The 25,181-nt window shown below is 43.1% G+C and overlaps 1 long non-coding RNA gene and 2 pseudogenes across 3 annotated transcripts in view; 2 read left to right on the plus strand and 1 right to left on the minus strand.

The window, feature by feature from the left end:
* Positions 1-25,181, minus strand: part of LOC309846494 — a 69,263-nt gene that overhangs the window by 42,633 nt on the left and 1,449 nt on the right. The window lies entirely within an intron of this gene.
* On the plus strand, positions 7,198-8,141 carry LOC309846474 (interferon alpha-1/2 pseudogene; annotated as a pseudogene). The gene has a single exon. The product of its transcript is annotated as an interferon alpha-1/2 pseudogene (transcript).
* LOC309846470 (interferon alpha-1/2 pseudogene) lies at positions 12,946-13,906 on the plus strand (annotated as a pseudogene). The gene has a single exon. The product of its transcript is annotated as an interferon alpha-1/2 pseudogene (transcript).

Here is a 25,181-nt window from a genome sequence, read left to right on the forward strand (position 1 = left end):
TCTTCATTCTTCATCATTTGGTCTTATATATCACTAATTCTCTCTGCCTTATTTATCCTAGCAGTTAGAGCCTCCATTTTTTATTGCACCTCATTAACAGCCTTTTTGATTTCAACTTGGTTAGATTTTACTTCTCCACAATGGGATTCTTAGTGTCTTCCATGCTTTTTTCAAACACACTTAGTATCTTTATAATCATTATTCTGAACTTCAGTTCCAACATCTTACTAATGTCCATAATGATTAGGTCTCTGTCAGTTGGTGCTGCCTCTTGTTCTTTTTCTTGAGGTGAGTTTTTCTGCTTTGTCATTTTTGACCAGAGAAGAGCAGATGAATGAGAGAACAAAATACTAAAAGGATAACAATGACCCCAGAAAAAATATACACTAAGCAAATCAGAAGAGACCTGAAACCAGCGGGAAAAGGAAAAAATATGATCAGGTAGTTGAATAGAACAGAGCCATACACTAGCTTTTTGGGTGTGTTTGGTCTGTTAGAAGAAATTGCCTCCCCAAATTTTAAAGAAAGAAAAACATATATATACAAAAAAATACTGTTAAATACAATTAAGGGATAAAATATGACTGTAAAAATGAATACTTAAAAAGATTTTTAAAAAGGAACTAATAAAAAGTTGGTTGAAAAAGGAAAGAAGAAAAATTTAAAAAAGAAAAGAAAAAAGAAAATTAAAAATATTAACGTTGAAAGACTAAAGAATCACGGGGAAATGCTATGAATTCTATGTGCTATATTCCCTAGGGCTGGAGTTTTGCAGTTCTCATTGATCTATAAATTGGTCTTGGCTGGATGTTCTTTCTGATCTTCTGATGGAGGGGCCTGTTGCATTTATTATCAAATATCTTTGCTCCAGTTAGAGTGGCACTGTCTTTGCTAGGCGCCAAGCTAAGTAGTCTGCTTGGGTTTGCTATCCATAGCTTTTGTTTCCTGAAGTCTTTCTGTGCAGCTTTAGAGGATGAGAATGAAAATAGAATGAAAATGGTGGCCTCCCATCTCTGGCCTGGGGAGATCCAAGAGCTCAGGGCTCCACTCTTCAGTGTGCTTTCCGAGAAGTGCAGTCAATCACTCCTGTCTGCCTGGTTTCTGTCTGCACTCCTCAGTCAGTGACCAAGTGTTTCTATCTTGGGCACACCATCCCATTTGGAGAATCCAAACCCAGCATATTCCTGAGGCTTGCTCCTGTGTCACTCCTCCCAAGGGAGGAAGCGGAGTCTCCCTGGATCTGCTGCTTTTGGGGTCCTTGCTCATAGATCTCTAACTGGTTGTGTCTCAGATAATGGTTTATGGTAACCCTTAGCTGAAAGCTCACATCTGGGCTTACTCTTTGCAACTGGCTTTTCTGCTCTAATACCTGGGAACTCTATTACACTCAGACACCCCCAGTTTTTCTGTGACCCTAAGGGTCCTAAGACCACTATCACTCAGCAAGGGTCCCCCCCCCCAGCTTAGCCACCAGAGAGTGCCCTTCACTAGAACAGACTTCTAAAAGTTTCAATTTTGTTCTTATTTTTGTTTTTTTCTTAAATTTTAATTTAATTTTATTTACTTGAGAGAAAGGGTTATTTGTGTGTGTGTGAGAGAGAGAGAGAGCACAAGCAGGGGGATCTATAGAGGGAGAGGAAGAAGCAGGTTCCCCACCAAGCAGGGAGCCCAATGTGGAGCTTGATCCCAGGATCCTGAGACCATGACCCTGGCCAAAGGCAGACGCTTCACCAAGTCAACCACCCAGTTGCCCCAAATCTTCCAATTTTGTGGTCCTCTGCTCTACCACTTATGGTAGTGGACTGATGGAGGCTCCCTCCCCTGCAGTCTGTCTTCCCATATATTGCCTCAGATTCACTTCTGCATAGATCCTATCTTCCAAGAAGTGGCAGTTTTTCTGTTCACAGAGTTTTTGCTATTCCTATCTTCTCTCTCCAGTTGAGGTTTAGGTGTTCAGAATGGTTTGATAGCTATCTAGCTGAATTCCTGGGACCGGATGAAATTTAGGTCGTCTACACCTCCACCATCTTGGACTTAGCCTCCTATGTGAAATTCCTTACTGCATCTGGAAATGAGCACAAGGGAGTGGATGTGGTCACTTCTATGTAGAGGGGACAATGAGAAGAAGACCTAAATGGGGTTATGCAGAGCCTCAACATTTAAAGGTTAAGCATAAGAGAGTTTGTGGCAGAGTGGCTGGTGCAGTTGAAAGAACACAGGAACAATGACACATTGGGGGACAGATGTGGTGTTTGCAGGACAGGTGCAGACGATCTGACCTACTAAATGTCCTTGATGCTTGTGCACAACACTTTTCTTGCTAACAATATTGTCAAGATGAGGTCTTAGGAAAGATATTTCAATTCCCAAAAGTTAAAAGAACATAATCAAGATAGTCATGGAGACCCAAGATATTGTCAAACATACAGATCTTTCAAGTGAAAAGCAAAGAGGTAATCTTCTACAGATTGTTGAGTTTGTTTCCATTAATGGTAGAAAAGTCAATTTATAGTCCATTGTTTTGATGTAAATAAAAGAAAGCTTCAACCCCATTGAAGAAATTGTCTCAATATTATGAGCTTGAATATATTTTTTAAAGATTTTATTTATTTATTTAACAGAGATTACAAGTAGACAGGGAGGCAGGCAGAGAGAGTGAGGGAAGCAGGCTTCTTGCTGAGCAGAGAACCTGACATGGGCTTGATCCCAGGACCCTGGGATCATGACCTGAGCTGAAGGCAGAGGTTTTAACCCACTGAGCCACCCAGGTGCCCCAAGCTTGAATATTTTTAAAATGAGAAATTTTGATATTTTATGTTCAACACTTTCATTTAATATGTGCTGTCAAATATGTCACATGGACAAAGTTGACTGGGATGCTGTCAGAGTCTGCAGGTTCCTTCTTTGAAGTCTGCAATCTTGATACACTGGCTGTCCCGCTATTCCACCAGCAAATTGGCCTTGAAGTCAAGGGAGGGCCATGTGGATGCATGACTGCTAGCCTTGACACACAGGAGACTGGATGGTGGCTGGCTCTGTCCACTGTGTCTTCACTGCAGTCCAGGCTGAGTCCTGCTAACTGGTCTCTCATTGCCCTGTTACCACATCATGCTGTTGACCATCATCACCTCATCACTCATTGCCCCATGGCCCTGTCCCCGTATGCTTTCTCTTTGTAGCCCCATCCTCCGTTATGTTGTCACTACATTACCCCATCATCCCACCACCCCATCATGTCATTGCTCCCATTGTCTCAACATCTGGTCACCTGGTCCCGAAAACACCCCATTGTCCCAAATTCCCATTATCTTAGTCCATTCACCCCCCTCGACCTGTCACCCCATCTACCCATCTTCCAGATGCCCCATCCTCAAGTCTCCTCATCATCCCTGGCGCTATCACCTTGTCACCCCAATGTCCCATCGTCCCATCATCCTATCTTCCCCAAGCCCCACTGCCCCATCACCACATCTGCTATCACCTCATCATCCCTTTATTCCATCACCCTGCACCCCCATTGTTCCATCTTCCCTTCCTCCCAGCTATCCATTGTGTGCCCTCCTCCCTACGCTGAGCCGGTTGAGCCCATGGCATCAGGCGCGCACACGACCTCAAAGCTGGAAAGGCCAATGAACACGCTTTCACTCCAAGTCTCAAGTCCCTTCAGGAAACTGATTCTTGCTGACAATGGTCTGGCTGCAGTTTCTGCGTGAAAGCAAGTCTCAGGATCGTGCCCAGCAACTGCAAGGTGCAGGACGCACCCCTGGCTGAAAATGTCCCCAGTGAAAGTGCCCCACAGACGCTGATCAGTGAGGAAGGAGGTGGAAAGGCTAGGTTTGTGTGGACTATGAAAGTCGCAGTGAAGTGGTGCCTGCCAGCCAAGTCAGCCCTGGATCACTAACAGCTGAGGAAAATGACACCCATGTGCTTCCTGGAGAATCACTGAACTCTTTCATGGCCCACCTGTCTCGGCTAGTCGCAGGAGCCCAGCTCTGCTGCACCCCTGACTGCTCCCTTGCTGGGCATCCATAGCCCATAGCCTAGAGTGCACAACATCCTCATACTATGAGACAGCTGAAAATTGTCCCCTCTCACACGTGCCTGAAGGACAGAACTTACCTCAGAGTTCCTTGGGAAAGATGGACCATCACCCAAATCCAGAAGACACAAAGCACCTCTTTCCACCACTAGATTCTCCCACAGGTCTTCAACCTCTTCAGCGCAGACCACAGCCAAGCTGCCTGGAGCCACGCCGCCCTCCATGACCTCCTCTCCAGCCTTCATCGCTGTCTGGGACACAGGAAGCCCAGGGAAGAAGACAACCCTGTCTGTCTGTGTTTGGGGATTGTGGTCCAGAAGGATTTCCAAAGCATTCATCCTTATCTGAAGGAGAAGAAACACAGCTGCTGTGCCGGGAAGGTTGTCAGAGTAGAAATGGAGAGGCCTTTTTCCTCCTTTCACAATCCACAAGTACAGGAAAAAGTGATAATCAGGCCTCTCCCTAATCAGTGATATTGTTTGCTGAGCCCTCTAAAACATTTTGTGATTAGCAGAAGAAAGAAAACCCTATATTCCTTTTTTTTTAGTTTTTCATTCATTTTTCCGTAGAACAACTATTGTATCTGTTTCTTAGTAAGAGGTATCAATTCTGATTATCATCTGATGAAAAATGAATTATACAACTCACTCATTATTACATTGTTCACATTTTAAGTAAAAATAGACTTTCTCCAACCCAGTGTACATGTTGGGGTCCAGATAGAGGGGAATATAACAAGTCCAATCCTTGGTCTGAATTGTTAAGTTTTGTAGAAAAACCAAACTCCTTGGTGGCTCAGCTGGTTAAGCCTCTGCCTTTGATGTGGATCATGATCCCAAAGTGCTGGGATTGAGTCCTGCATCCAACCCCTTGCTCGGCAGGGAGTCCACCTCTCCCTTTGCCTGCTGGTCCCCCTGCTGGTGCTCCCTCTTTCAAATAAATAATAAAGTCTTTTAAAAAAAACTCTAAGCAATAATCCCATTTACTTAATATGTTATGTTAAATGGTGTAATCAGAGGGGCAAAAATGGAAATCTCTCAGCGGACTCTGGAAGCAGAATGTACAGAAATAAAAACAAAGCAGTAGATAACTCCTACAGTTGACTGGCAGACATCTGAGTGCAAACAGATATTTGAGTCCGCCATTTATAAGCAGTTCCATCAAACTAAAGCCCAGGATTGGAAGTGGTCACAAGGAAATAGAGTATAGAATAGAAAAGAATTAATTCTCTTATGGTTTCTGTCTGATACTTTTACTTCCAAGTACAAAAGCACAAACTGAAATCAACTTTGTGTGAAAGTTCTAGACCTTTCGGAAACACTCCTAGAAGAGGCCTTGTTCTCTTCTTTTCCTCCTGGGAACTATTTCTGGTTATGAGGGAATTTCCCTGTTACAATGATGCAACAGTTGCTATACTTAAATCGAAATAGAAAGCAGGATAATTTCATTCTGTGGCCTGTCAAATTACTTACTGAGGAAGAGTGCCACCTCCTGTCCAGGTGGACTAAGACTGTGATCAAGTCTGTAGATCTGGATTGTGCTCTCTGCCTCAGGCTGTCCCTGCAGATTTTTCTCCAGAATGGGAGGAATAAAAACCCAATCTTACCTAGAAAGAACTAACCCTGTTAATGCAGTAAGTTTTTATATATTTTTGGAAAACATACTTTAAAAAAAAAAAAAAAGATGTATTTATTTTGCAGAGATCGAGAAGGGCATAGTCTTTGGGAGAGTGGCAGACAGAGAGAATCCTCAAGCAGGCTCCCTGCTGAGTGTGGAGCTCTAGGCGGGCTTGAGCCCACCACCTGGGAGATCATGACCTGAGCCCAAACCAAGAGAGTTATAAGCTTAACCAACTGAGCCACCCAGGTGTCCCTGGAAAAACATACTTTTTAAATGAGCAGTGAGTTTCACAGCAAAACTGAGTATAAGATATCAACACTTTTCACAGGTTCCCTGGTTCTGTATTTGCATAGTGTCCCCTTAAATCAACATTCCCCCACCAGACGGAAGAGTTCTTACAATGCTTCCAAGGGTGTAACAGGTAGTTCTTAGGGCTGTGAACCAGTCTTCAATATCACAATGGTCTGTGGCTCTCCAAGCTCAATCTTGGAGCAGTCTAACAAAACCTTCTTCCTTAGTATTTTTATTCTCTCACTGGGTTTTCTTGGGTATCACACAAGAAGCATGGACAAGGAATTTGTGGAAGGAACATGAAATGTCTGCAGAGAGTGCAACAGAGATAGGGATGACACGTTGCTGTGATTGGAGGACTTTCTCTCCACCTCTCCTGAATCTCAAGGGCATGCTTGGATGGGTGGTCTTTGCTTACTCTTGAGCTGCCATTGGCTGTCTTCTGAGCTTCATGTGGTGCATGTTTTAGACTGAAACATAAATAGGTTACGATTATGATGTAATTCTATAAACCATAGTGAACACATCAGTAATTATATCTAGCGATAAACAGAAAAAAGTATTTTAACAATAACTTGATGCCTATCTAGTCACAGATGGGGTCAAAGATTATTTTCTTACGTAGGTCAACATTACAACTCAGTACACTAAACATAATTGCCTACTAAAAAATTTTACTTATCAATTGCTGTTAATAATTGGAATGATTTTAAATATTCAAATACATTGAATTATTACATGTTTGTAGAAATTGTTCATTTGCATATGTGTATTATATATATGACAAATTATGTAAGTGAATTTAAATAGCAGGTCTCATCAAATTAAGTTAAACCGTTACACATCAATGGCCTTAAAATTTGACTTTTAGTTTCAAATTGTTAGTCATTCTTAACCCTGCATAGGTAAGAATAAAAAGAGTAAACTTCACACTTTCTTTTGTATGTATAAGCTCAGATACAAGTACAAAACGTAACTGTATACATACTGTATCCATGCTATTAACTTTCCTGGAAGTTCAATTAAAAACATCAAAGGAGTCTCTGGGGGCAAGGACAATCATGAAAAACATGTATGCGGAGTTGGGAAACCGTGCTCAAACCCAAGGAGAAAGTGCAGAAAGGAAATCAAAAAGAGAAGCAGAAAGAAAGGGAAACGTTCAGAAATCGAAAATGAATATGTCCCCTACTTAAGTTACACGCACAAGAGAAGATGTTCGGAGAACCTAGAGCCTCATGTCCCAGACATGCCCACCCCAGCCAGGCCAACAGCACCTGCAGGATCCCCGATGGCCCTGCTCTGCTCCTTCTTGGTGGCCCTGGTAGTGCTCAGCTGCCACTCCCTCGGCTCTCTGGGATGTGACCTGCCCCAGGACCATGGCCTGCTGCACTGGAGGGCCTTGATGCTTCTGCAACAAATGAGGAGACTGTATGCTAGCTCCTGTGACAACTCAACTACACAAATGACTTTGGCTTCCCCCAGGAGGCGTTGGACGGCAAGCAGCTGCAGAAGGCTCAAGCAATCTTTGTCGTCCATTTGACGAACCAGAAGACCTTCTACCTCTTCTGCACAGAGGCCTCACCTACTCCCTGGAACACGACCCTCCTGGAGGAATTGTGCTCGGGAATTTCTGAGCAGCTGGGCCACCTGGAAGCCTGTCCCCTGCACGAGGCCGGGGTGGGAGAGATGCCCCTGGTGAACGGGGACTCCATCCTGAGGAACTACTTCCAGAGAATCTCCCTCTATCTGCAAGAGAAGCAATACAGCCCTTGTGCCTGGGAGATAGTCCGAGCAGAGATCATGAAACCCTTGTATGCATCAACAGCCTTGCATAAGAGATTGTGGAGCAGAAAGTGACACCCCTTTCAAGATGGAAATGATTCTCTCTGAAGAATACTATCACACTCCCATGTGTCCTGTAGTGTCAAAGACTCTCATTTCTGCTGTCATCATGACATGAGCTGAATCAATCTGTCACATGTATTCAAGAGTATTAGGCAACTTGAAGTCAATGTTACAAACATCTGTCGCCCTCAGATGACCATGCTGATCTGCCTATTTAGCTATTTATTGATTTCACTATAAGATTTAAGTTATTTTTTATTGTATTATATTAGTTTACCTACCCTTTGTGGTTAAGAGAATCGTATATGTTTTACATATATTAAATTCTTTATTTTCTGTTGATTAATTGTTTCTATAGAAAACTTCTTGCATTTGTTTCTTATTGAAGCAGGAAACAAGTCTGATTACACCTGATGAAAGAACGGATTGTACCACTCTCTCACTCGTGATTTCGTTTTCACATTAGAAGTAATTGCGTCGACTTCCTGGAAGTCACTTTGCATGCTGTCGTCACGGGAAAGGCAGACTTCACAAGTCCAATGCTGTGTCTGTGTCTTGGATTTTGTAGAAAAAATAACCATGGAACAATAATTGTAGTGAACTAATATCAGTTATGTTAAAGGGAAGAGTGAGAAGAAAAGAAAATATGAATTCTGTAAGTAGAAAAGGAAACAGACATGTCAGGAAATAAAATAAAAAGCACCAGATACATTCCACTTCACATGGTAGACACCCAAGTGCGAATATTCTTTATGGATAGGATTGTTCAGGGGGCACCTGAGTGTCTCAGTTGGTTAAGTGTCTGCCTTAGGCTCAGGTCATGATGCTGGGGCATGGGATCAAGCCCTGTGTCGAGCTCCCTGTTCAGTCTGCTTCTCCCTCTCAAACTCCCGTGCTTGTGCTTGCTGTCTCTCTGTGTGTGTCATATAAATCAATAAAATCTTTAAAGAACACATAGCAACACAAATAAAAGGGATCCTTGATCCTGCCATTTACAAGCCATTCCATTCACATAAAGCCCAGGGAAGGAAGCTCTCAGGTGCAGCACCCATGCTGGGCTCCTCCTGGATCCCCGTGGCAGCATCTCAGCTCTGGGCTGTGAGCTGCCTCCTGGCCCCGGGCAGCTTCACAGGAGGACCGGTTGCTTCTGACACAAGAAGGAGCTCTGTTCCTTCCCTGACCCAGGAACAGCTCCTCTGGGACATGGTGCGTGTCCGACAGTTCAAGGAGGCCCGGGCCAACTATGTCCCCCACAAGATGCTCCAGCTGGCTTCCACCCTCTTCCTCACCAGGCACCGCCATTTGAAGCCTGAACCCGACCCTGCTGGGGAAACGCTGCCCAGTGCCCCAGGGGCAGCCAGAGCTCTGGATACCTGTGTGGTACCTGTGACGGGAGTGGGGGAGTCTCCCCTGGGTTTGAGGGGCCTGGCCTGGCATTGAAGATGTGCTTCCAGCAAATCCATCTCCATCTGAGACAGAAGAAACAGAGTGACTGCCTGTAAAGGAGTCTGAGTCAAAATCCGGTGACCATCTCTTCTTATTCAAATGAAGACATAAGGAAAGGGAAATGATAAAAAAGAAGAAAGCAGGAAATCAGGAAATGGTATTCTTGACCTACAGCACTAAGTCATATGCCCATGAGATCCATCTTTCTAAGGACTCCTCTCTCTGCCTCAGCAATACAACATGTTGAGTTAAGTTACTCAGCATTGTGGGTAAAATGTGTCTGTGACAGGGCTGTCCCTAAGGGCCTCCGTCCACAGGACAGAGCTAGTCTGAAGTTGCTCATGTGTTCACTTACTGCAGGATCCTCTGGTTTCTGGATCAACACTGAACCAGTTGGAACGTTTTTCCTTACGTCACAGCTGCAGCAACAAGAACAAAACCAACAACCACCAATTGCAAGAAGACGAAAAACAACAACTCTTCTTAGATCCACTCACAGCTGAGGTCCCAGGGCCAGTCTCAGCGCTTGTACCAGGAGAAAAAGGAGCACGTAGACAATCATATGTGCCAGGAGCAGGCAGTGATAGAAACTCGAGCTGTTACAGAAACCTGGCTCAAGGCTCTGTGTGCTTCCACTGGACAGTTACAATGTCCAGTCCTCCCTAGTCAGTAGTGCCCACAGGTTTGTGATTTGTACCTTCGGAATCTCTCTGGGCTGCCCCTGTGAAGATAGAGGGAAGTCTGCTGGCTTTGCCAGCAGGGAGAGGGGGAAAGCAATCACTCTAGAATAGTCAAGAGTCTACCTCTTCAGATGGTAGATACCAAGGGGCTCTGTGACCAGGAGCCTGAAGGAGGGAAGTCAGGAAGAGGGAACAGCAGACTTCCCACTGGAGATGCAAGGTTGAGTCTGGACTCTCAAATAATGCACATCCTGGAGACATTAAATCGCAATGTGTCTTGCATATTTTGAAATCAAGGCACGGTGCTGAAAGTCCTTCCATCTCACGTGAGTGTGAAATGAGAAGATGCCCTAAAGCTTCAGAGTACCTTTGACATTTAAATCTGAGAAGGAGTAGGGGAGCCTGTCAGGGGCACAGCAATGGGGCAGCCAGTGCAGGTGGGACACAACCAGGAAAGAATGATCTGCAGGAAGTGTGGCAGAAGGGAAGATTCAGAATTTCCCAAGAGGAACCTCAGGCAGGAATTTATGACATGGGCTACAGGACTGTGCCCTGCATCTGAATTCTGCTTCCACCTGGTTGTTTGATCGTGAAAACCTCACTTGAATGCTCTGTAGCTCAGTTTCCCCAAATGTAAAGTGGGGTGTAAATATTCCTAGAGCTGTTGTGATAATGAAATGGCACATTTCAAAGCATCTAGCATCTTCCACTGAGTGAGAGTTTAACAGACGAGAACTATTATCTTATGTTTTCCCTAAAATTAATTGGCCCTTAGCCTTTTCCTTATAACTGACTGCAAAGGGCTAATCCTCCTAAATATCATTGTGAAAAAAAAAAAAATACCCATTGGGAACAGGTGGCCTATCTGGAGGGTTGGCGGCTCTGGGAACGCACGAGAAACATAGAAATGACCGCTGGGCCGCCATCTTCCAGTCCCCACCCCCGGCCCCCTTTCCTAACCCTTGACTCTCCTGTCATAAGGATGTATACCGAGGTCATGTCTCTACAAGTAACCCGATACCTATGCAAGAAACCGGAACATCAGGACTCCCCCAACCCTCCAATCCCTGAATACCAAACCTTATATGGCTGTGAACCTATTCCCTCTCTTAACCCAGATAAAAGACCCACTCGACCCCCTCCCATGGCGACTTCCCTGACTCCTCTTTCCGGAGTCACGGAACCTCGCACAAGGGTGCACACCTCCTCCTGGCGTGGTTTCCTGGCTCCCCTTCTCCTGAGCCCTGAAACTTCACCAGAGAGTGCCTTAAATAAATCTTGCCTTGTGTCTACCTCCCCTGGTGTCATGTGTATCTCGCCTGAAAATCATCCGTTATCAACTGAATGTAATTAGAAACACAATAATGTAATACGTATACATATACACTGTACCTATGTCCGCATACTCCATATGTTCTGGTACAGCACATGTCCCCTTCCACCCGGCTTCCCCAGATCCCATCCTTTCACTCTCCAATCACAGAGTTTCCCTCTCCCCAGTGGAGAAACCTCCTGTGAGCTCCCCTCCCCACTCCCTCCTCAGGAGCCTCTCCTGCCCATTCACACAGCTGCTTCCTTTTCCTTTGTGGTTTCTGTCTGGCCCTTTTACTTCCAATTACAAAGCCACAAAGAAGAACACAAGTTGTTTGAAACTCCCAGGTTTTTTCGAAACTCTCCTAGCAGAAGCCTTGTTGTTTTCTTTTCTCCTGGTGACTATTGCTTACCTGAGGGAATGTCCCCACTGCAGTGATGTCACAGTGGCAGGAGCAGAGAGAAGATAGGAGCAGGAGGCTGCTGTTCTGTGGCCCGTCACAGTCTTTACAGGGGAGGCTGCCAGCGAGGGGGCACGGTGGGCTAGACAGTGACCAGGTGTGCACACAGGCTCGTGTTGTATGTAGAAGTCTGTCCCCCGGTGGGAGATTCTCCTCCAGAGCAAGCAAAGAAACACAAACAACTAAAATGTTTCCTGGAATGAACAGACTCTGCTAGTGTTAAAGCCATGACCTTCAATAAAAATACCTTTTTATTTTCTTTTTCTTTTTTCTTTCGTTCCTTCTTCTTCTTCTTCTTCTTCTTCTTTTTTTAAACAAAAACAGCAGATAGATTCCTAGTAAAAGTGAGCAGAAGGTCCAGAAATTTTCCACATCCTTCCTACTCTGGAGCTTCAAGGTCTCTCCCACATTTCAGCATCCCCCCACCAGAGGGAACACTTGTCCAGTTGCTTCCAACAATGTAACAAGTAGTTCTAGGGCTGGGAACAAGGCTTCAACATGCCATGGGCTGTCTTGTCGAAGTTGCTGGTGTTTGAGCCTTGTTTTGATGCAAGCTTTGGAAATCAAATATAAATAGATTCTACATAATCATTTAATTCTTCAAAATGTATTCATGGAATCAGGAATTCTATCTGGTACTAAATAGAGAAAATATTTATAATTGTTGAGTATCTAGCATCAGGTGAAGTTAAAAATCATTTCCTCATTGAGGCCATACTAAAATACAGTACAGTAAAAACAAACATCCAATAAATGTTTGAAAAATTCATTGGCTGTTAGCAATTTGGAATGATTCTCAGAATCTAGGGACACTGATAGTATTGTCTTTCTAGAAATACTTAATTTGCATTGTACTTTCATATTTCCATTTAAGTTAGAAAAATGTAGAAGTCACTCATCATATTCAGATATCCAGGAAAGAGTAATTAGCTTTAAAATATAGCTTTCAGTTGAAATTTTTCATCCATCTTAATTCTTTATTAAACAGACTAAAATGAACTGTCTTTTTTAATCTATAAAGCAGAGCTATCAATACATAACAATATAGAATATAGATCTCTGTTACCATGTTTTTTTGGAAGGTTCAATTACATAAATATTCAAAAGACTGTGACAGGAGGCAGCAATAGGAAAAAGAAACAGTTGAGAAACCCATGCTCTAAACCCCAAAAGAAAGTGTAGAAAGGAAAGCAAAAAGAGAAGTAGAAAGGAAGGGAAACATTCAGAAATCGAAAACGCCTATGTCCCCTACTTAAGCCACATGCACAAGACAAGAAGTTCAGAGAAGCTAGAGCCACAGGTCCCAGACGTGCCCACCCCAGCCAGGCCAACAGCACCTACAGGATCCCCGATGGCCCTGCCCTGCTCCTTCTTGGTGGCCCTGGTGGTACTCAGCTGCCAGTCCCTTGGCTCTTTGGGATGTGACCTGCCTCAGGACCACGGCCTGCTGCACTGGAGGGCCTTGATGCTCCTGCGACAAATGAAGAGACTGTCTGCTAGCTCCTGTGACAACTATACAAACGACTTTGGCTTCCCCCAGGAGGTGTTTGACGGCAAGGCGCTGCACAAGGCTCACGCCCTCTCTGTCCTCCATGTGACGAACCAGAAGACCTTCCACCTCTTCTGCACAGAGGCCTCACCTGCTCCCTGGAACACGACCCTCCTGGAGGAATTGTGCTCGGGACTTTCTGAGCAGCTGGGCCACCTGGCAGCCTGTCCCCTGCAGGAGGCAGGGGTGGGAGAGCTGCCCCTGGTGAACAGGGACACCATCCTGAGGAACTACTTCCAGAGAATCTCCCTCTATCTGCAAGAGAAGCAATACAGCCCTTGTGCCTGGGAGATGGTCCGAGCAGAGATCATGAAACCCTTGTACGTATCAATAGCCTTGCATAAGAGACTAAGGAGTGGCAAGTGAGACCCGTTTCAACATGGAAATGATTCCCTCTGACTGTAACATCACACATTCCGGAGTTCTGCCATCTCAGAGACTCTCATTTCTGTGGTTGCAAAGAGAAGAACACAGTGAATTTGCCAAGTGTTTTTAGGACATGTCAACTCTACAAGAAATAGTTGCTTACAGATGACCTTGCCTATGCTTATTTATCTATTTAAATATTTATTTACATAAATATCCATAAGATTCAGTTTTTTCATATAATATGATGTACACCTTTACATAGTAGAATATAATAAAATATATTTATAATATGTAATCAGTTTATTATTTTCTTTCTTTATGGAACTTTAAGGACAAAAGCGTTTTCAAGGAGGCACACCAGGTATGATTGTGTAACTCCATTGGAAACTGGACAGCAGAATGCATTTACTGTCACACTGCATTAACACTGGAAATAACAACTCACTTTCTTTAAGACAACTTGCACGTTGACTTTAGGCTATAGGACATAAAAAATACAGATCCTGATGTCTACATCTTTGGTTGTAGGGACATATAAATATGGTTGCTATAGGGATGGGATCTAAAAACCTCCAATTTAATGTTTTGATGATGAAGGAAAGGAAGTGACTTCTCTCACCTGCTGCCTGAGCAGAGAGGTAGAAGCACACAGGAAGTGCACACAGAAAATCTGCGGGCCCCTCAACAGGTCACTGGCAGACATGGAGACACATATGTTCGGTGTCGGGGGCACGTGAGCTGGCAGTTGACAAGAAACGCCATGGCTGAGGTCCACATCTAGCAGGCAAAGAAAGAAACAGAGGTGGTCACGCAGGGAGACCGTGTCATGTGAGAAACAGACATAAACTTGATTCTGAGGCTCTTCAACCATTGAAGGGACGGGAGAGAAGAGCCACAAAGGAGACGGTGGACTCTTGGCCATAGCACATGTTAAGGGAGGATGCTGGTGAGGGTTTTTGCAGAAGTAAATGTGTTTCAAAGACCATCAGCAGGTTCCTGGAAGATGTGGATTGAAACTGCCTGTGATGTCAGAAACACAGAAGCCTTTGCTGACCTTCCTGAGAGTCAGTTTGGTGGAATGCATAAGCAGAGACCACCCTGGAGCAAGTGGGAGCATGAATAAGAGAAGTCAGTGCATCTGTCTTGGAGAAGAATATTGCATGGGATCTGGGAATAATGGGGTTTGTTATTCTGTGCATCATTTGCACTTTTATGTCATTTCTTTTTCCCTGAGTGGTTTCATGGATTAGATGTTCTGCAAATCATGTTAATATGTTTAATGTTGTATTTCTCCTTCATCACGACTGAATTTCTGACCGTGATTTATCGTGTCTTGGTTCTTACTTCCTTGCACATCAGCGAGCTGCTCGGCTTTAAGAATTCACTTGGCAGGAATGGATAACTCATTCAATCCTACATCAAATTATCTATTACCATGGATAAGATCATGTTTCCTGGAATTATTTGGCATCATTAATTAGGTTCCTTAACCCCTCCTTGTGACCCTGTTTACTAAAGTGGCATAATATCACATTGCTTTTTCTAGAGAATTTGATGTGGTAAGAATTCTTCTCTGTTGCTCACTGCTAGTATTTCCTCATGTTCGGAATACCACAATGTTTGGTGGATAGCCACATCACGAGATTCTCCTACACATAAAGACTGACAGACTTTCTTCAAAAATGACGGTGGGAAGCTGGGTCAGGTATTCTCTCTTATATTTACATCAATGAGAAATCATTGGTTGAATGATCTGAAAATACATGAATCATAGAGATCCATGGAGCAATAGTGAGCTGTGTGTAATTCAGGAGTACAAACAGATTTAACAATTAGGACAGAAGAGCATGAATTTTCACTGAACTCATGCATTGAAACGAACCTAGCACTGCATCTTCTGTAGCGAACGGCATAAATATGGTAGCGATCATCTTATTAATTCTGACAACTATATATGGGAATATTGTTTGTCTCCTCCTCCAAAATTCATGGGAACAGTGGTCCTACACTTCAGTACCTGACTTGCAAAGGAGGCTGCCTCCCAAACTATAATTCTGTTGTGACTTCTAGGAAAGGCTGATCCATTCATCCCCCATTGGCAAGAAACTTTTTTATTTATCATCAGTGATGAGACGGTGGCTTCTACGAACATCTGAAAGTTGAGAATAAATATCTAGTTGGAAGTGCAGAAGAACATGCTATTTCCTTAACCTGCACCCACGCTGCCCTCTACCCTCCCCCAACCCTCATTCCAGAACACACTCCCCTGTCCTAACAGTTTCCTTCCTCAACAAGGCAGAAGTTTCCCAGCCCCTTGGCATTCACTCTCTTGACCTCTCAGCCTGTTCACACAACAGCTTTCTGTTCTGCTGTCATCTAAGCTTAAAGGTTTTCCAAAGGAGCAGCAGAAGAAAGCAGGTAGACAACAAAAATGCATTGAAATCTTTAGGTTTTGCAGAAGCAACTGCTAGAGAGGCTTTGCTCGGATTTCCATCCAATATGATGGAACAGCAGCTGGGGCTGAAAGGAAACAGAAAGCAGGATCAGGTTGAAGGGTGGCCTAGTGAAGCTTGTCTCCTGGAAGACTGCTTCTTGGTGGCCAAATGTGACAAGGGTGGTGACCAAAAGGGGACCTCTTCTGAGAATGTCCCTTCCAGCTACATAAAGCCTACTTGTGAATATCCAGAGATTCTAATGCTGTCATAAACCCGTTTCCTTACTCTGTCTATAACAAAGCTTAAGTCTTGTCCTGATAAACCCTATAGCCATAGTCAGTTTTAATCCCAATGTTCTTGATTATTAAATACTGGAAAGTGTTGGAGAACTAAGCAGCTAAGGCCAAATGCAGGGGCAAAGGGAGTGAGTACCCCTGCCAACATTTTAAAAAAGATTTAATTTCTTTATTTGAGAGAGACAGAGAGGCAGAGCATGAGAGCAGGGAAGGTCAGATGGAGCAGCACACTCCCCACTGAGCAGGTAGCCTAATGTAGGACTCTATCCTAGGACCATGAGATGATGACGTGAGCTCAAGGCAGATGCCTGAAGGACTGAGTCAGCCAGGCGCCCCGACCCCCGCCAACTTTCCATTCCCAGGCATTGCTATTCAGCCTGCCAGGGGACGAAGAGGAGGCAGGGCTCAGGGTTGGGTGCCCAGGGACAGGCTGGGAGACTCACCCTGCACTATTGGCCACAAGCAACCAAGGTCTGGCAGTGACAGAAGCCAGAGTGTGCACTTGCCCTCCCTCCAACCTCCTGTCAGCTGATTCCTGTGCTGTGGAGCTCAAGGCCCCCAGAAATCCGGTCCCACACAGAAACATGCTAATTCCAGGGCTCCTGCGCAAAGAATCCCGGAGCTCAACTGTGCCTGTGTTGTAGCACTCCCCAAGTTCTTGTTACACCAGGAGTAGGACATTCCTTTGCTGAGAAAACCACACTGACGTCTGGAAACCTGAAAGTGTTGAAAGTCAGCAGCAGTGTGGGAACCTGGAAGAAGAACAGAAATGGGAAAGTGTCCACTGGATTAATCACTTATCCTCAGGAGGTGGAATAGTAGGACCGTAGGGCAGCATTGAGTCAACTGTATCTCTGTGTCCTTCCTGAGACAGAGAAGGTTCAAGTGGACACTGGGAGCACAGAATTCTTCTAGGCAGATGTGGCCCACGCTAGGGTCCCCACCATGGGTGACCCTGACAGGACAACAGCCTGCAACATTTGGAAGGGGAAGGGTCAGTCTAGTGCCAGCTGCAAACATCTATCTCATTAGCAGAAAAATCTAATGTCTCATGAGTACTCATTTAATTTTTTAATTTTTATTTTTTTAATTAACATAATGTGTTCTAGCCCCAGGGGTACAGGTCTGTATTTACACGCTTCACAGCTCTCACTGTAGCACATACCCTCCCCAATGTCCATAACCTCACCTCCGTCTCCCTAACCTCCTTTCCCCCGGCTACCCTCAGTTTCTTTTGTGAGATTAAGAGTCTCTTAATGGTTTGTCTCCCTCCCTATCCCATCTTTTTTCAATTATTCTTTTCCTACTCCCAAACTGCCCATGTTGCTTCTAAACTTCCTCAAATCAGGGAGATTATATGATAATTGTCTTTCTCTCATTGAATTCATTCAATGGGCTTAACCTCTCTAATTCCATCCCATCGTTGCAAATGGCAAGATTTCATTTCTTTTGATGACTGCATAGTATTCTATTTTATATATATACACTACATCTGCTTTATTCATTCATCTTTTGATGACACCTAGGTTCTTTCCGTACTTTGGCTCTTGTGGACACTGCTGCTTTAAACATTTGGGTGCACGTGCCCCTTCGGATCACTGTATTTGTATCTTTAGGGTAAATACCCACGAGGCCAATAGCTGGGGTGTATGGCAGCTCTATTTTCAACTATTTAAGCAACCTCCATGCTGTTTTCCAGCGTGGTTACACCAGCTTGCATTCCCACCAACAGTGTAGGCCTACCCCACATCTGTCATTTCCTGACTTGTTAATTTTAGCCATTCTGATTGGTGTGAGCTGGTATCTCATTGTGGTTTTGATTTGTATTTCCCTGATGCTGAGTGAAGTGGAGCACTTTTTCATGTGTCTGTTGGCCATCAGATGTCTTCTTTGTAGAAATGCCTGTTCATGTCCTTTGCCCATTTCTTGATTCGATTACCTGTTCTTTGGGTGTTGGGTTTGCTAAGCCCTTTATAGATTTTGGATATTAGCCCTTTATCTGATATGTCGTTGCAAATATTTTTTCCCATCCTGCCAGTTGTCTTTTGAATTTGTTGGCTGTTTCTTTTGCTGTGCTGAAGCTTTTGATCTTGATGAAGTCCCAACAGTTTATTTTTTTGCCCTTGCTTCCCTTTCCTTTGGTGATGTTCCTAGGAAGTAGTTGCTGTGGCTAAGGTCAAAGAAGTTGCTGCCTGTGTTCTCCTCAAGGATTTTGATGGATTCCTTTCTCACATTGAGTTCCTTCATCCAGTAAGGAAATGGTGTAAGGAAATGATCCAGCTTCATTTCTCTGCATGTGGCTGTCCAATTTTCCCAACACCATTTGTGGAAGAGGCTGTCTTTTTCCATTGGGCATTCTCTCCTGCTTTGTCAAAGATTAGTTGACCATAAAGTCTAGGGTCTGTTTCTGGGCTCTCTATTCTGTTCCACTGATCTGTGTATCTGTTTTGGGGCCAGTACCATACTGTCTTGATGATGACAGCTTTGCAATAGAGTTTGAGGTCTGGAATTGTGATGCCACCGATTTTGGCTTTCTTGTTCAGTATTCCTCCAGCTATGCAAGGTCTCTTCTGGTTCCATATAAATTGTAGGATTTTTTGTTTCATTCTTTGAAAAAATGGATGGGCTTTTGATAGGGATTGCATCAAATGTGTAGATTGCTTTAGGTAGCATAGACATTTTCACAATATTTGTTCGTCCAATCCATGAGCATGGACCATTTTTCCATTCCTTTGTGTCTTCCTCAATTTCTTTCATGAGTACTTTATATTTTTCTGAGTAAGAATTCTTTGCTGCTTTGGTTAGGTTTCTTCCTATGTATCTTATGTATTTGGGTGCAGTTGCAAATGGAATTGATTCCTTAATTTCTCTTTCTTCTGTCTTGTTTTGGTGTAAAGAAATGCAACTGTATTCTGTGCATCGAATTTATATCCTCATGCTTTACTGCATTCCTATACAAATTCTAGCAGATTTGGACGGGTGTCTGTTGGGTTTTCCACATATAGTATCATATCATCTGCAAAGCGTGATAGTTTGGCTTCTTTTTTGCTGATTTGGATGCCTTTAATTTTTTTTTGTTGCCTTATTGCTGAGGCTAGGACTTCTACTACTATGTTCAATGGCAGTGGTGGTAATAGACATCCCTGCCAAGTTCCCTGACCTTATTGGAAAAACTCTCAGTTTTTCTCCACTTAGAATGATGTTTGCAGTTGATTTTTCATGGTGGGCTTTGATGATATTTAAGTATGTACCCTCTATCCCTACATTTTGAAGAGTTTTGAACAGGAAAGGGTGCTGTACTTTGTCCAATGCTTTTTCAGCATCTATTGAGAGTCTCATATAGTTCTTGTTCTTTCATTGAGTAATATATTGTATCACATTGATTGATTTTCAGATATTGAGCCAACCTTGCAGCCCTGGAATAAATCCTACTTGGTCGTGGTGAATCCTTCTTTTAATGTACTGTTGGTTCCTTTTGGATAGTATTTTGGTGAGAAATTTTGCATCTGTGTTCATCAAGGATATTGGTCTGTAATTCTCTTTTCTGATAGGAACCATGTCTGGATTGGGGATCAAGCTAATGCTGGCCTCATAAAATGAGTTTGGAAGGTTGCCTTCCATTTCTATGTTTTGGAACAATTTCAAGAGAATAGGAATTAATTCTTCTTTATATATTAAGTAGAATTCCCCCGGGAAACCACCTGGCCCTGGGCTCTTGTTTGTTTGGAGGTTTTTTGATGACTGTTTCAATGTCCTTACTGGTTATGGGTCTGTTTAGGTTTTCTCTTTCTTCTTGGGTCAGTTGTTGTAGTTTATATGCCTCTAGAAATGCATCCATTTCTTCCAGATTGTCAAATTTACTGGCATATATTTGCTCAAAATATTTTCTTATAATTGTTTGTATTTGTTTCGTGTTGGTTGTGATCTATCCTCTTTAATTCATGATTTTATTTATTTGGGTCCTTTTTGTTTTCTTTTTTTAAGGCTGGCCAGGGGGTTATCAATCTTATTCATTCTTTCAGAGAACCCGCTCCTAGTTACATTGATTTGTTCTATTGATTTTTTTGGTTTCTATTTCTTTGATTTCTGCTCTGATCTTTATTATTTCTCTTCTCCTGCTGGGTTTAGGCTTTCCTTGTTGTTCTTTCTCCAGGTCCTTTATGTGTAGGGTTAGGTCGTGTATGTGAGACCTTTCTTGTTTCTTGAGAAAGGCTTGTATCGCTATATATTTTCCTCTCAGGACTGCTTTTGCTGTGTCCCACAGATTTTGAACCATTGTGTTTTCATCATCATTTGTTTCCATTAATTTTTTCAATTCTTCTTTAATTTCCTGGTTCCATTCATTCTTTAGAAGGATGCAGTTTAGTCTCCATGTATTTGGGTTCTTTCCAAATTTCATCTTGTGATGGAGTTCTAGCTTCAGAGCATTGTGGTTTAAAAGTGTGCAGGGAATGATCCCAATCTTTTGATACCAGGTGAGACCTGATTTAGGACCCAGGATGTGATGTATTCTGGAGAATGTTCCAATTGCACTGGAGAAGAACGTGTTTTCTGTTGCATTGGGATGGAGTGTTCTGAATCTTTTATGTCCCTCTGGTCCAGTGTGTCACTCAAGGCCTTTATTTCCTTGTTGATCTTTTGCTTGGATGATCTGTCCATTTCAGTAAAAGGAGTGTTAAGTACCTTACTATATGTATTCTTGTCACTGTGTTTCTTTGATTTTGTTATTAATTGATTTATATAATTGGCTGCTCCCATGTTAGGGGCATAGATACTTAAAATTGTTAGATCTTCTTGTTGGACAAACCCTTTGAGTATAATATAGTATCCTTCCTCATCTCTTATTAGAGTCTTTGTCTTGAAATCTAATTGATCGGATATAAGGATTGCCACCCCAGCTTTCTTTTGATGTCCATTAGCATGGTAAATTTTTTCCACCCCCTTTATATCTGGAGGTGTCTTCAGGTCTATAATTAGTTTCTTGCAGGCAGAAATATTGATGGGTTTTGGTTTTTTTTTATCCATTCTGATACCCTGTGTCTTTTGCTTGGGGCTTTCACCCCATGTGCATTCAGGGTAACTATTGATAAATATGAATTTAGTGCCATTGTATTGCCTGTAAGGGGACTCTTACTTTATATTGTCTCTGTTCCTTTCTGGTCTACTACTTTTGGGCTCTCTCTTTGCTTAGAGGACCCCTTTCAATATTTCCTGTAGAGCTGCTTTAGTGTTTACAAATTGTTTTTGTTTTTGTTTGTCCTGATAGATTTTATCTCTCCTTCTATTTTCAATGATAGCCTAGCTGGATATAGTATTCTTGGCTACATATTTCTCTCTCTTAGTGCTCTGAATATATCACACCAGTTCTTTCTGGCCTGCCAGGTCTCTGTGGATAAGTCTGTTGCCAATCTAATATTTTTACCATTGTATGTTACAGACTTCCTGTCCCTTGCTGCTTTCAGGATTTTCTCTTTGTCACTAAGACTTGTAAATTTTACTATTAACTGATGGGGTGTGGACCTATTCTTACTGATTTTGAGGGGGTTTCTCTGTGCCTCCTGGATTTTGATGCTTGTTCCCTTTGCCATATTAGGGAAATTCTCTATAATAATTCTCTCCAATATACCTGCTGATCCCCAATCTCTCTCTTCTTCTTCTGGAATCCCAATTACTCTAATGTTGTTTTGTCTTATGGTATCACTTATCTCTTGAATTCTCCCCTCAAGGTCCAGTAGTTGTTTGCCTCTCTTTTGCTCAGCTTCTTTATTCTGTGTCATCTGGTCTTCTAGATCACTAATTCTCTCTTCTGCCTCATTTATCCTAGCAGTAAGAGCCTCTAGTTTTGATTGTACCTCATTAATAGCTTTTTTGATTTCAACTTGGTTAGATTTTAGTTCTCTTATTTCTCCAGAAATGGCTTTTATTTCTCCACACAGGATTTCTCTAATATCTTTCATGCCTTTTTTTGAGCCCAGTTAGCACCTTGAGGAACATCATTCTGAACTCTAGACTGAGATATTATGAAAGTCCATATTGATTAGGTCCCTAGCCTTTGGTACTGCCTCTTGTCTTTTTGTTGCTGTGGTTGTTTCCAGTGCATTTTTCCACCTCGTCATTTTATCCAGATAAGAATATATGAAGGAGTGAATAAAATACTAAAAGTGTGGGTAGGATGCCAGGAAAATGTGCTCTAACCAAGTCAGAAGAGACCCCAAATCATGGGGGGGGGGGAGATATGGGGAAAATAGGAGTTCAGCAAATAAAAAATTAAAAAAAGATAAAAATATAAAAAAGAAAATATGTATATTGGATTGGTGACTAGAACAGAGTCACACACATAATTTTGGGTATATTTTGGTCTCTTAAAATAAACTCTCTCCCAAAATTTAAAAGAATGAAAAATACACACACACACACACACACACACACACACACACACATACATACTAAGGGTATGTTTACTAAGGGTAAACATCATGAAGGGATGGAATATCACTATAAAGTTGGACGTTTTAAAAAACAATTTCTAAAAAAGGAGTTGATAAGATAAGTGGAGAGAATTTGTTCAGGCTGGAGACTAGAATAAAGACCTGTGTAGATTTAGGGTATATTTTGACCTATTAGAAGAAGTTGTATCCCAAATTGTTTGGAAGAAAAAACCCTATGTGTATACAAAAGTAAAGTTAGATACACCGAAGGATAATATATGAGTTTAATAATGAAGGTTCAAAAAAGATTTTTTTTAATAAAAGGTATTGTTAAGATAAGATGTTAACATTTTTTAAAAATGTTAAAGGAGGAAAGAGTAAAGTCAAAAACATTTTAGCTTAAGAAAAAAATAAAATTAAAAAAATTAATTAATTTTGCCAGACTAAAGAACATGGGGAGAAAGTCATGAAATTCATGCTTTGCTTGCTCCTCCTCTGGAATTCCACTGTTCTCCTTGGAAGAGAACTTGGTCTTGGCTGAATTTCTTGCTGATCTTCTGGGGGAGGGGTCTGTTGTAGTGATTCTTAAGTGTCCTTGCCTGAGGCGGAATTGCACCTCCCTCACCAGAGGCCGGGCTAAGGAATTCGCTCAGGTTCACTGTCAGGAGCTTTTGTTCCCTGAAGGGTTTCCATAGAGTTATGTAGGATGGAATGAAAATGGTGGCCTCCCAATCTCTGGCCCAAAGGAGCCGAGAGCTCAGGGGCCCACTCCAGAGTGTGCCTTTGGAGAAAAGCGCTCAATCACTCCAATCTCCCTGGCCTCTGGCCGCACTCCAAGCTCCCCCAGCCTGTAACCAAGCGTTGCTGGCACACAGTACCACCTGGAGTCTCCAAACCCAGAAGATCCCTGCTCTTTTCTGAGGGGGTCTTTTAGGTTCTTGTGGGGTCCCTGCTCACAGAGCAGTTGTCAGCCTAAGCCATGGATCACAGTTTAAGGTAGGCCCGAGTTGAGAGCTCACTTCTGGGCTCTGTCTCTGTAGCTAGCTTCCCCGCTCTAATACCTGGGAGCTCTGCAACGCTCAAACACCCCCGACCCTTCTGTGTCCCAACAGGACATAAGACCACACTATCCGTGCGTGGACTTCACCCCGGCTTAGCCTCTGGAGCGATGTCCCTCAGTGGAACAGACTTTTAAAAGTTCTGATGTTGTGCTCTATTGCTTCACCGCTTGCCGGGAGCTGGACCCTCCCCATGAGGTCTATCTTCCCATTGCTTTGGATTCACTTCTCCGCAGGTCCCACCTTTCAGAAAGTGGTCAATTTTCTCTTTCTAGAATTGCTGTTCTTCTTCTCTTCAATCTCCTGTTGGGTTGGTAGGTGTTTGGATTGGTTTGATAAACTACCTAGCTGATCTCCTGCTACCTGATGTAAAGTCAGCCCACTACATCTCCACCATCTTGACTCCTCCCCACTCTCATGAGTGTTTAAAAGGGATCCAGACAACATGTCTTTGGAACTTCAAAGTTCCAAAGTCATGTAGGTGACTCCTCCCACACCTCCTGTTGCCAAACACAACCACAGTCAACAAGCCTTTGGCATCTACAGTGAGATCTAGAATCCTTGATCCCTCACCAACTCCACCTGACTTAATTCATGCCATGGCCTCTCCTGGGTCTCAAAACCTCTGTCCATCTCTATTCTTCACATCGTTTAACAGCTGCTTCCAGACAAGCAGTTCTCTCACAACTCCTTTGTGTTCCACCTTGGATATTGGTTTGATCTGAATACTTTCCCTCTGGGTTTCTATTTCTCTCCAAACAGCTGGATAAATAAGCAGAATCCAAATGGGGTTACTGAGAAAACAGACGTAATGGTTTCAAGGATCTGAGAATGGTTAGACTGCTTTCACCTTTAATGTTATCATCTTAAAAGATCCTCATCATTATTCTAATCCAGGTCCAGAGCAGAATCATTTGGATCCTTCAGTTCCCCTCGTCTTCCTGTTGGATTTCTCAGGCAAACTTTTCCAGCCTGAGGGGACTTATCAGGTAGGTAGAGCTCTCAGGCAGGGCGAGGATCCTGTCTCCTTCCAGAGGAGGTAAAGAGATGAGTCCTGGGTGCCAGTCTCTTGTGAGCTGGTTGGTTTGACACCTCTCATCTCTCCTCAGAGCTGAGTACATGTGGATTGAATGAAAGGAAAATGAGGTGGCTCCTCTTGTAGAGTTGAGGGCCTCATGTGGACCCAAGAGTTGGTCTTGTGGGATACTCTGGCCAAGGCAGACACTTTCCTGACTTGCAATTACTCCGTACAGCCTTCATTTCCCCCATCTGCCGAGCTGCTCGTCCCCAGTATTGCTACATCAAATTTGGCTGACGCACACTCTGCCATTTTCTCAGCGGACAGGCCACTCT

This window comes from Mustela nivalis (assembly GCF_964662115.1).
Source record: "Mustela nivalis genome assembly, chromosome: 13".
Classification (NCBI taxonomy): Eukaryota; Metazoa; Chordata; class Mammalia; order Carnivora; family Mustelidae; genus Mustela; species Mustela nivalis.